Here is a 13,756-nt window from a genome sequence, read left to right on the forward strand (position 1 = left end):
TATCTGGTTTCTGACGTACTTTAATAAATTTCTATGATCCTTTGTTATATACTTCCTCACCTGTTTTGCTTAACTTGTTGTAAATTTATGTTTGGTTTATCAGGATTAACATGTTTTAAAATTCTCCATTTTGGACAAGGTTGCCATTTTTAAAAAGCTCAGTGCTTAAATTTAATTACAGTGGCATCCTTTTAGATGTGTTCTGAAATTTCTTCTAATTTGCGGAATATGTTTTATTTGAAATCTTACTTCCTAAACAGATCTTACCTTTCAGTGCTCTTCTAAATAGTTGATTCATTTGCTAGAACTTTGTAACTGAATATGAATTCACTGTATTTTTTTTAATTGTAAAATTATTATTATTTATGAAAGCAGAAAATCTTTATGACTACATGGCCTTCTAATATGCTTCAGGAATACAAAAACAGGGGACAAGAAAAGAATAAATGAAAACAGGATACAGGACCACCACCATTTGCTGCATGTCTAAATAATTAATTGTAAAATGCAGTATGACAAAACATGTTAGCATCATTATAACTCTGGCAAGGTTTCTAGTTGTGTGCTTTCTGTATGAACTCTACTATTCCAAAATATCTCATTTCTGTTAATACTTTTTGTGCAATAATAATGCTTTGTCATGACCGGCTCACACCTTCAAAATTGCCAGCAACATAGCATTTTTGTCTGGATTTTCAGCAGTTTTGAATTTCTGGATTTTTAAAAGCAGTTTTGCATTATCGTATCTGTTGCCTGCCCTAATCAGAGTTCCCCTGGAGCTTCAGGATGCTTACAATAGACCCTTTGCACGTTATAGCATTAAAACAAGAATAGTATTTTGTCTTGACTGATCCAAGACACAACTGTTTGTTATTTAGAAATTGTTTCTTTAGCATGACCTGAGTTTACATCTACCTAGTCTTCTGGCAGTTAAAAATCGCTCATTACATTCTTTGCTTTTGCTCCCTTCCTGATTTTTTAGTATCTGCAACTCAGCTTTCACCATTATTATGAACTTTCACCAATAACAGTTCCTAGCACTATTTTGCTTTCTTCCTCTCTCTCTCTCTCACCCGCCCCTCTCTCAATTCCTCTGTGGGACTTCTGTATGTATGTAGTGGCCAAGACCCAATGAAACCTACAACAACTTTTGCCTGCCTATGGGGCTGTGGATTTTTGTGACTACTAAGACCCAGCATGGGTTCTCAAAAACAAGTCATGCCAGATGAATTTCATTTCTTTTATTAATAGAGTTACAAGCTTGATAGATCAGGGGAGTGTTGTGAACACAGTAGAAATCTGTACTAGATTGCTGATTATTATTTTTTAAAAGCAAACTGATGTGAAAATGCAGAGGACCATAGTTAAGATTAAGAAAATGAGAAAACAACATGGACATATTTGCACATCTCTAGTTGGAGCTAAGGTTGATGAGGGACTGTTGAGTATTGCAGATAATAGCAGAGAATCAAGATGCTTTGTCTATGCTTTGTCCCAGGTTCCTGGGAGCAATGATTAAGACTAAAAAGCTAGAAGAAATGCCAGGAAAAAGCAGCTGTACAGGAACTGAAGAAAGCCACAGTAGATGCCCACAGTGGAAGCTGATTATTGTAAATACTGGAGAGGATCATTTATTTTGAATGGTGGTTTAAATAACCATTAAATAGTAAGCTAGTTGCTTTGATCAGCAGCAGGCTGGTGGCAGAGGTGTGGGAAAAATACTTCATTGATTCCTCTACCCCATGTATTCTGCAAAAAGGAAGAAGGCAGAATTAGGCTCCTGTAACTGACAGGCCCCTCTTTGGAAGTATTGCAGAAGTCTGCCAGCTACTGAGGCAAAAGCAGACTGGGAGGTCTATCGGCCAGAGTTAAGTATCGTGCCCATTATAAGCAATTGGGATGGTGGAGTGAAAGTGAATTACTGGCAGCTGGCTTGATTGGATAAGCCAAGGGTAGGCAACCTAAGGCCCGGGGGCCGGATGGGTCCCAATCACCTTCTCAATCCAGCCCACGGATGGTCTGGGAATCAGTGTGTTTTTACATGAGTCGAATGCGTACTTTTATTTAAAATGCAACTCTTGAGTTATTTGTGGGGCATAGGAATTCGTTCATTTCCCCCCCCCCAAAAAAATATAGTCCGGCCCACCACATGGTCTGAGGGACGGTGGACTGGCCCATGGTTGAGAAAGGTTGCTGACCCATGAGATAAGCTTTCCTGGTCTGGCAAAACAAGCAAATGAAACAAAAAAACAAAGACTTGTTCAAGGCCTCAGATCTACAGGTGGGTCAAAGCATGACTCGCTTTGGGGGTTCTGGACTTGGCACAAGCTAGGGAAGCTCAGGTGCCAACACTGGCTACAAGTGCTTAGGTTACAGTAGGCATACCAACTGAATGGAGAGGTCTGGCCTTCCCTTGGTTATCAGTGCACTGATGACATTTTGGCAAGACTACTACAGCACATATGGCCTAGGGTTGCCTTTGAAGATGGTTCAGAAATTTGAGCTGCTGCAAAATGCAGCCACTAAAATACTAGGGAAGCCAATTCATGTGATACCTATGTTGCACCAGCTACACTGGATGAGTCGTTAAAAGTTAAAGCCTGAAACTGTCTGGGTTTGAGTTACTTAAAAGACCACCTTCACCCAGACCAGCCTGCTCACATGTTGAGTTCTACATTGGATACACTTCTCACTCTGAGAATAATTAGGTTGGTTGGCATGAGAGGACCCTTTTCTGCAACAGCCCCACGCTTTTTCAGTCGGGCTCCATCCCCCATTAGGAAAGTCCTCAAGACCCATTTCTTTTTGCTGTCTCTTCCGAGGGAGCCTGGGTTGCAATTATGTATTGGATTTTAGCATTTGTGTGGGTGGGTGTCTGTTTTATTATTGTTGCTGGCATTTATTATTTGGTGCTTGTGCTTGCATTGTATTCTGGAAGCTAACGGAGAGCATGCCTGTAGAGATATGATGGCTTTTAGAATTAGGGCTGCAATCCTAAACACATTGGCTAGAGAGAAATCAGCACTGAACACAGTGGAACTTACTACTGAGTAGACCTGTACAGAATTGCACTATGCATGTTTTGATCATTCCTCATGACAAGGAGCTGAAATAAATGCTGAGGAATAAATGCTTTATAAGTTTTAGTGTAAAGCAAAAGATAAATGGGGTGAGGAGGAGGAAGGGCACTTGGTTGCCAAACAGATCAGTCTGGACTGTAGGTAATTAAAGAGAGACTGTTGGAAAGGGTGAATTCTTATGTTTTGTCCAATCCACTTCCTATATGGGATAAATATTCTATTTTGCTAATAGTAAATGCTGCCTCTAATGGTCTGGATGAGGATGAGTGTTATCTGGAGAAGAAAATATTTATTGGCGTTGGGAAACTGACTGCAATTACTCGAAGTGCTTGACTAGAGGAGAAATGCCTTTGTAAATAATTAACTGTGAATCCTGCTGTGTGCTTTAATTTTTGCATGTGTATCTGTGTAGATATTATTTTTCCAGGAAGAATGCTGTTAAGTGTTATGAAGAACTTGTCTGGGAACAAACAGCTTGGTGAAGGGGGATGGTGGAATTTTAACAAAGGGATCTTAATGATACTGACTTGTCAGCAGGTGTCATAGTATGGAATCCAGTCATCGGAACACAGGAAGCTGTCTTATGCAGAATCAGACCACTGGTCCATCTAGCTCAGTATTGTCTACACTGACTGGCAGCAGTGGCTTTCCAGGGTTCTCTCCTCCTGTGGTTTCAGGCATACAGCCTCTGACCATGGAAGCAAAGCATGGCCATCACGACTGGTAGCCATGGATAGCCTTTACCTCCTTGAATTTGTCCCATCCTCTTTTAAAGCCATGCAAGTTGGGAGCCATCACTGCCTCCAGAAGTGCTTTCTTTTGTCTGTGTTCTGAGAAGGTGGGGCAACTTTTTTTGCTCCACTTTTGCATGCCATACGTAATTTTATGCACTTCCATCAAGTTGCCTCTTAGTCAAACCAAAAAGCCCCCAGTGCTGCAGTATTTCCTCATAGATGAGTTGCTCCATCTCCTTGATCATTTGATTGTCCCTTTCTGAATCTTTTCAAACTCCACAATATATTCTTTGAGATGAAGCAACCATAATTGTCCATGTTATACCAAATGCAATCACACCATAGACCAGGCATAGGCAAACTCAGCCCTCCACATGTTTTGGAACTACAACTCCCATATCCCTAGATAACAGGACCAGTGGTCAGGGATGATGGGAACTGTAGTCTTAAAACATCTGGAGGGCAGAGTTTGCCTATGCCTGCCATAGACCTATATAACATGATATTTGCAGTTTTGTTTTCAATTCATTTTTCTAACGATCCCTAGCATGGAATTTACCTTTTTCAGAGCCCAGGGTTTTGTTCTAGGTCAGTCACCACCAGTTCAGACCCATAAGCATATATGTGATTATCCCCACCCCCATATTCCTACTCTTTGCTTATTGTTTCTTAACCAGTTCTTGAGTCATAGGTGTCTCCATCTCCTGCTGAAACAAGCTCCCCTCCTGTCTCCCAGAACCTGAAGGGGGCTGAAACGGGCAAAGCAGCAAGAGGCTGCACACAGACGCAATCTCCAATTGCTTGGGGAAAACCCTGGAGAGGAGGGAACTGTGGGACAGCTGTGGGGAAGTGGAGACTTTCAGTCTCAGCAACTGATTCATGGGTTAAGATCTACCGGGGATGAGCTGCTGGGCTTATTAGGCCTGACACTCAGCCAAGTCTTGAAAGATTGGGCTTTTGCTAATAAAGAGTTAACTCCAACTTTGAACAGTGATTTACTGCTGGCTCACTCTGTTGACAGACAGACATTTATTGAATGAATGGATAAATAAATCATAGATGGACAAATAACCTGACCTGGTATAAAAGCAGTTTCCTAAATATGCTCAGAACTATAGTATATACAACAAAACCCAGGATGCAGCAGTGCAGATCAAAGTAGGCTTTCTCCTTAATGGCTTAGGTTGCTAGAGGCTAGCATGGGAAGAGAGCAGATTTCCTGCTACTTCTGTGGCTTCCCTAAGTGCACTCCTTTACTTACTCCTGTGCAGAGTGAATGATTGTCATTCCTTTCCCTTAGAAATATAAAGTGCTATACTTGAGACTGCTGGTATGGCAGCAGCAAATTCTACCCTCCACTCTGGATAGTGGGTGGTCTCGCCTTCACCAAGAGGAATCTCAACGAGGGCACTACAAAAGCCCTCCTTTTAAATCCATGTCTCATGATGGGTATTTTGCTAGCATTATAGAAGTGCCTCTAGCACATGCAGAGTACACATCGTTCCCCAGTCATCAACTGCTGTCTATTGCTGCAGGGTATTTGTTTTCTTAGGAGTGAAATCAATATAAACTACAGATTTTCATCTTTTGCCTTGCAATCCCATGTCAAGCTAAGAAGCAGTGTAGAAATTTTTGAAAAAAGAAAACACTCCATACTTGGTTGTGCCCACTCACATGCACCATGGCAGGCTTGCTATAGGGATCATGACTGGCTTCTTGGACAGGACTTTGTGCCATTAAGAAAAATCCATAGAGCATTTCATGAACAATTATAGTCCCTGTAATGTGAACACCAGCTCCTTTTCAAATGATTTTTTATGTGGAAACACAAGAGAAGGATGTTTTCAGTTCTGGCAGTATATGGGGTTTTTGGTTGAGTTTTGCAGTCACTCTCTATGATGCCTTTCGGGATAGAAAGGCATTGTGATTCATTTTCAAACAGATGGTGGTATACTTAATCACAGGGTATATTTTCAGGCTATATTTAATTCAATGGCCTGTACTAGCTCACCTTCTTTCTCGTATTTATGACATCTTGTGTGACATTGTGGAAAAGGTATTAGCATGACTACTAGCTCATAGAAGATAAATGCCATTGCCTGCTGAGCGCACAGAGTATGCCACAAATTACTATACAGAATCATGCGTTCCATTGCAGGGTCACAGGTATTTGTGGATATTAGTCATGGTTATGCAGCATTGACATCTTCAGGGAAATACATATTCTGCTTTTCTTTAGCTGCTGAGCAGAATCTCATCTTGAAATCAGCACCTATATGACCAAGAAGCTCCCCTAACACATGACCCCTCAGGCTCTCCTTAAAACTCCTCCAGCAAAAGATCCTCAGCCACCAAACAAAATTAAAAGAAATATAAACAATGCTCTTTAACTAGAGTTCTTTCATCTTCAGGCTAACAGGCTGCTTGCCTACATCCATTATTATGCACTTTCATATCATTCACAGGATTAAAAAATCCAGGGCTTGGCTGCACAAAGGAAGTTGTGGAGTAATCCTAGACAATGAAAGTTATTCTTGATCAGGTAACTTATGCTAGCAGTGCAATTCTGAGAAACATGGGAATATTTGGAACAACTTCATTGAAATTTTTTATAATCAAGCAGGCTAGGTGGTGAACATGGATGTTGGCAGGGCTGTGGTCTGGTTTCCAGAGTGGAACCGAGTGAGAATTCATGAGGCTTCTGTTTTAACTTTCAATAAAATCCTTCTTTATTAATTCCATTTATTCTTATTCACCTTTGTCAGTCTGTTTGTTTCCTACATTATGGGCGAGAGTCGTGGACAAATGCCCTGTCTCAGGGAAATGTAATACCAGGATCACAAAACCTTAATAAAAAAGAAAAGCAGAGACATCAACTTCCAGAGAGGTCTGCAAGATCAATTTAGTTGCCTGCTTGCTACCGACAGTTTCAAAAAATTTTCTCTTATTTTTAGAAAGCGGCTTTAAGGTGGCTTTAGCATATGAAGAAGGCTTACAGTAATAATAATTATGTACCTATATTGGGGGGGGGGGAGAGAGACATAGCACATAATTTCTTGCTGTAGATGCTTGTGGGCAACAGTTAGGGGGGGTGAGAGGCACAGAGGAAAAAATGGAAATTCTTACTGTGAATTTCTATCCCCAGGGTTCCTGGAGGGCAGTCCTGCTAGGGGCTGGCTCCTCCTCTCTTGCAGGCAGGTAGGGTCCAGTTTGAATCCTCCTGCGGGAGGAGCCATCCCACCCTCTCCAGTCTGGCTCTACCTCGTGTACAGAAGGGTCGGGGTCTTTTCAGCTCCGGAGAGCTCAGCGCAAAATCCTCCATTCACCCCCCTTTTATTTTCCATTTATACAATTTCTTCGATTACTGACAGCAGTTGGGGTACTGCGGCTGCGGTAGCAGCAGCAACAACAGGGAGCTCCAGGCAATTAAATTCAGCCCCGCCCCTATCAGCAGCCAGGGAAGAGGCTCAGGCAAGGAAGCCCCATGGAGCCCAGGAAGGAGGGGATCTCTGGGCAGCATCCTCAACCCCTTGCATGACCTCAGCCATCGGCAAAAGCCCTTGCTACTTGCCTGAGGGCTTCCTGGCGCGGCTCTGTAGTGCATCTGAAGAAAAGTGCAGAAGTCGCAAACAACAACACATCTCAAGAGTATGGACAGACTCACAGACATTTTGGATGCATCTCCGGGGAACGAATAAGGAAAATCCACTCCCTGATGCAGAAGATACGGGAAGCCAAGGTTGCAGATATCATGGAATTGGCAAAATTGCAGGTGCTCATGGTTTCCTGCAAAGGTCTGGTGGATTGGACAGAACTCCACAAATGACCCATTACAGACACTACTGCGGTTTCAAGAAATGATTGTGACATCCAGACACTGAAGCATTCCTATGGGCTGCCATAGGTGAAAAACAGGGGAAGGGACTGTTGCTAAGAACTTTGGTTGCTTCATCTGTTTGAATGTGTTTGTTTTTACCTAGATATTTGGCTAAATTATAAATATTGATTTTTGTTATTGTAGTTTTGCATGTTATAACAGAAATTGTTACATTATTGCTTATTAGGTCTGTTTATATGACTTTGTCATTTTTGTATATTGTTGTTTTTTCTGTTTATTGCTTTCTTCCTCTCCCTGGGATTTACAATATTCAACAAAGAGCTGGCTATAATCATGCAACTTCAACTCTGTGTATAAGAGTTGTCACCTTAAGCTTCAAACTGTTGAGTCTAGGATACGGATGATGAACATTTTTCAGCTGAAGGGCCACATTCCTCAAGGGGAAACCTTATGGGGGCCACATGGTAATAATAGGGAGGGGAAGAGGCAAAAGTGGCTGAAGCTGTGACACTTACCCTTTGTACACTCAGCTACGTTCCACTAATGTCTGAGGTTTCTTCCCTCTCACCTCCTGCTCTCCACACTCTATTCAGGAACGAAAGAAACTCGGCATTACCACGTTCAAGAACACATTCCAACCAAGCAAAAACACTTGAAGGGGGCCAGGGTGGGGTGCAGCCTAGGAAAAGCACTTAGTAGGCCTGGAGGGTTAGATAGTAGAACAGACGCTCCCCACCCTTGGTGCAGGATGTATTTCCTTAAATGCCCACCCTATTCCAAAGGCGCAATCATTCTCCAAAGGATGAATAAATATTTTAAAGGAATTCTGCCAAAAGCTAGGACTAAATCTAGCAGATGACACCATTCCAGCTCACTGTCTACAACAGTGCCATGCCTACATGTAACTGTATATATGTAAAGAATCTGGCACAATTAGACTTTTAGCAGTTCTGGATAATCCTGTGTTTCATATAAATTTTAAAGTGCAAAGTATCAGTTGCTGTAAATGGAAAATATGGTTGGACAGAACTCCTGTTGGATTGTAGCCAGGTTATTAAGGTCAACTCTATTCAAACTGCTGAAAAGTCCCCTCATCACTGAAAAGCAGTGTTGGAGATGCTTGCCACCCTGCGCTGTGTTGAGGTAAACGCCAACACGGCCTTTTGGCCTCAGACACTTGGCGGGGGTTTTCAAATGGCCATGCAGGCTGGATTCATGACACTTTCAGGCCTCATAAGGCCCCCGGCCCGTAGTTTGCCGACCGCATAAGGCCCCCGGGCCGTAGTTTGCCAACGCCTGTTCTATTTGGACCCATGCAGTGTTCTTCCCATTCCAGCTTCCTAATCCTGCCTTTTTGGGAAATAGCCATTTCTCTCCTCCATCCTCCCCTGCTTCTTTCAGAAAGGAAGGTGTGGCACCAAGCAGTATTTGTGACAGATGCTAGTTTAGCAGCTTTGAGAGAGATTAAAGGATTTCTTTCAAAAGGCTGTCTGTAATTAACAGCCACTCAGGACGCATTGCTGCTGCCAACTCTCCTGAAGGAACAGGATGCAGAAAGGCAAAGTACCAAGACAGGCCAGGTTCAAATGGAGAGGTGGTAAAGTGCAAATTGAACCAAATTTCCCCTCCGTTACCAGCAGGGTGGGGAAGAGGCCATTTCCGCCTCCATCAATCAATCATTTTCAGTGGCGGATACTGAAAGTTCTAATCCTGTATCTAGGAGGGATGGGGAACCTCTTTCAACCCAAAGGCTACATTGCCTTCTGGGCAACCTTTTGAGAGTCAAATGCCAGAGATGTGCAAAAGTGGGTGGGGCAACAAATATAATTTTTACCTTTGCACAGAAGGCTAGTTTCTGTACACTCACACACCCCAATACATCTATGAGCAAAACTTGCAGACGAAGCCCAGTGAGATGCAGTTCTCTGTTTCCAACGTGAGGAGAAAGAAAGGCATTTGCTATTGAAGTGAATGAGGTACTTGGATGCATAAGAGCTGTGTGCATTGCACTGCATATCGAAGGTACTGAACTGAGAAATGAATGTGTAGATCATGCCCCCCCCCCCAGCCCTGCAATGAACCATCAGAGTCAAACAAAGTGATTCAGCCCATTCCAGGGCAGAGGAAACTTGCATTTGGGCATTCGTATTTTTGTAAGTTAGAAGGGATCAAACATACATACAACAAAGGCAAGAAGCTTTGGAATGTAACAATTTATTGGGGTTCATCTTTTTAACTCCCCATTTCTGGCATTGATACAATACTCAAGAGCAGCAGAAAGAACAAAATGTACAAGCACACAAGAGTAATTAGCACAACCCCCCGCAAAACCTGGAGCAAGCCACTTTTCTGATGGAAATGCCAATGGGGGTGGTGATTCAATCACCCACCCCACTATGCTTCCCATCCATCCACTCTAGACAGTTTAGCCAGCTGAGAACTGGATTTTTAAAAGCAACCAAGCAAATGCAAACACTATATTTAAAAATGAAGACAAAAATAATAGATAACACTTCATTCATGCACAATTGTTTCATTAAATGCATTTTTTGCCAAAATTAAAAAAGTTACCAGATATATATTTAGTTATTGGTTTTTAAAGCCTATTTCATACGCCAAGAGGCAAGAACACAGAAACTTCAGCTCACCCTTCGACAAAACTTAGCATAAGGCCTCAACTTTGCAAAAGCCAAATGTGCAGACTTACACTAACCCTCTCAATTGACTGCAGTTTTGTAAGGTTCGAAGCAAGTGCCACCATCGCCTTAGAAAGCCCTTACGTATTAACAAGGTTCACAATGGGATCACACTGACATCAGCAGCATGTCTGGCAAGGTTGAGGCCTGGCACTGGTAAGTGCAAGGGTGAGCGTAAAAGAGGAGCAAACACCAATTCTGAACCTCCTGGAACAAGAGGCTTTTCTCCAAGAGAACTCACAAAGAGAAATGTGGCAGATGAATTGGTTTGAGTATAAAATTGCAGGAATGTGGGGAGGGGGAATAAGCACCAGGAACATCACTAAAGCCGTGGTTAGATATATTTACTTTAGGCTGGTGGTAGCAGCCACCATGAAACAAATTGCATCCTTAGAAGTCCCAACTTTCTGCCAGTCCCTTGCCCCCTGTGGCATTCATCTTGGAGAATATCCACCACCTAACTTGCTGCCTAGCTTTTGCATCTGCACAGGTGTCCCACATTCTTTGCATGTCACACCCTATGAGCAACAGTATTCTCCAGATTAAAACCATAAATTATTCCCAGGTTAAGGGAACATCTTTCTACTACTGATAATGGCCTATGAATACCACAGGGCAATCTTCCACTAATTACATGGGACACATAGAGCAGTCTCTGAAGAATAGTTGAGTTGCTACATTATTTTCTTGCTCCACTGAAAAGCCTGACTGTAAAGAACTAGGAGTTGCTTCCCACATTACTATACATGCAACGTTGGAAAGTTCCTCCATGTCATACCGGCACCAAAAAAGTAACATACATGTGTTGACTGCATAAGAACTGATACTGAAAGACTCAAGAGTCTCAGCAATACCGTTGTCAGTCTCTGAGTAATAAATATTCCCCACTATGCTATTTAATGACATAGGACAATTCCTACAAGTCATTCTTGTGTCTGGGAAAAAACAGTATGGAATGGCTGGTTCTATGAGAGACTAGAATAAATGCTAAACATGGTGATCAGGCAAAGAACAATGGAAGAGGATCCCCCATTTAAAATAGCAAAGTACTTCACATCAGAAGCCACAGTATGAGAGTGCTGAACTTTTAAAGCATGTGCTTGCAATTTTTTTTAAGTGCTATACAAAATAGGAATGGGTTTTCAGCATATTGGAATTGGGGCTTAAATGAATCCAATCAAATGTTAAGCTGCAAAACATACTCATTTGCAAATTATCGTTTTACTACCCATTGTATAGAAGAAAGTTTTTTCTCCAGATCACTTGCATGCCTTTATTTCCTTCAGTGAAAGCTTCAGACTAACAAGGAATCATCAGCATCCATCTTGGGAATGCTTCTTCCTTGTCAACAGCTATAATGTTGAGAGCCTTACACAGCATCATCCTGTGCTACACAGAAGGAAGAATATAGCCACAGAAAGGCATACATTTTAATCCCCACTTATTCAGTACTGGCAACGACCAATTAAGTGACTGAAATAATCCCCAGATGTTAGCAAACCAGAGGGACCAACTTGATCCCTGCAGAATCTTTGTATATTGTAGCTGCAGATTGGCAAGTGATCAGCAACCCAAAGAATAAACAATTAAGCATAGTGCAGCCTTCAGGCTGTCTATTACATATATGATACCCAATAAGGGTTACCAGTGGAGACAGCAATAGGTGGTATATGAGCCTAACCCTATCAAGTTTGGCCTAACCCTATCAAGTTCTTATGTATTGAAGCAGCTCTGAGACCACACGGCTCATCAAGATGTTACTTTTACTTGACATAGCATCAGTAATGGGTCCCTCATGGGAAAGTGGACAGGCTCCGCATACCAGAAATGGACTAGATAGCTCACTTGAATTCTCTACTGCAAGTAGAGATAGGGCTCCCCTATCTTAATGCAGCACAGAAACACAGAAATATAAATTGAGGAAGAGTATAGCCCTTCTCCACAGGCAGCCCATTTTACTGCCAAGCTGTGCAATGAGGAAAGGGCTCCTTTTCTCACCATGCAGCACAGGAAATACAACAAGCTCCCTCTTTCTCACTGCTGATATGTAAACTGAATAGCTGAACAGCATGTGTGGGGGTCTCCCCCACCACACAGCTCAGCTGATTGGAGATTACCACTCAACAGTGGGGAGAAGGGGGCCTGGAGAGAGCGAGTGGGGTTTGGATGCCAAGGCTTGGTGGACCAAATATTTTGCATTCCAGATTAAGTCTTAATGAAGGCTGAGTATATTCTGTAGTTCAAGAGATTATGTATCTCCAACAAGATAATCTAAACTTTGCACTCACCCAAGGTTGCTACATGCCCAAGTCATGCAAGGTTAAGTACATCTGCATAGCTTTGCTTACTTTGCACCATTTACTCTGCTACTGCTAGTCATTGGGAGGCACAAGCGGAACTATGCTGGGCTGTGAACCCATGCTCAGGCCCCACTCTGGCTTCTTCGCCATGCATTGCTCACACATTTTCAAACTTATATTTGCAGCCATAAGTTAGCTTTTTTTTTTTAAAGGATAAAGAATGCAGTTTCTTACGAAGCTGAATTTCAAATCCCTTACAAGATGCTGAATTCCAGAGCCGAAGCTAAATTCTACACTTGAACAATCACAGCCTTGGTCCTATGATCTGTGGCAATGGCACATCCAAATGCATAGATGTATTTCAGTGTCACGCCACCTTTCTGTTTCAAGGAAAATCTTTTGGCTGAGACTGGAGTAAAAGAGAAATGAAATAGATGGCACAATTAATCGTTCAGGAAAACATGGAACTGACACAAAGGGCATAACAATGACATTGGGAGAAGGTCTTAACTCAGTGTTAAACCACATATTTTGAAAACAATAAGGGGCCACGTTGAATCTCTAACGCCCCTCATTAAAAGGGGCTGGGGGAAAAATCTCTGTCTGAAATGTTTAAGATACTGGAGTGCCACTGCCCATCAATAAGAACTAAATGGGACAAAGGTGGCTTCAGATGTTGTTCATATGCCATACATAAGTAACCCTGACACTTCAATCTCAAGAAGACCCAGTAGATCTCTCAAGTAGGGCAGGAGAGACTGCGAGGCAATCAGGGTGTTGCTGTTGCATTAACTGAGAAAGGAAGCCATACATGGAAGAAGAATATTCCAACACCAGGCTCCTCTTTCGTGGCTGTGCAAATCCTGACTTGGATGCAAGCTAAACATTTTATGGGGAAAATACTAAATACAATTAGGGCTGTTCATAAGTGCTGGGAGCAGCTTTCATAAGAACAGCCTCCTTCAGTACATACTATGGAAGCCAAGTGGCTTGCAGATCACAGCATTCAGACATTCCTAGTTCTCAGCCTTATGGTCATGCTACTGGCCCATGCTGGCTTTGCACAACACAAAGCACTGTGGTGGGTTAAGTGGAGGATTTTACTTAC

This window comes from Podarcis gaigeae (assembly GCF_964106915.1).
Source record: "Podarcis gaigeae genome assembly, chromosome: 10".
Taxonomy (NCBI): domain Eukaryota; kingdom Metazoa; phylum Chordata; class Lepidosauria; order Squamata; family Lacertidae; genus Podarcis; species Podarcis gaigeae.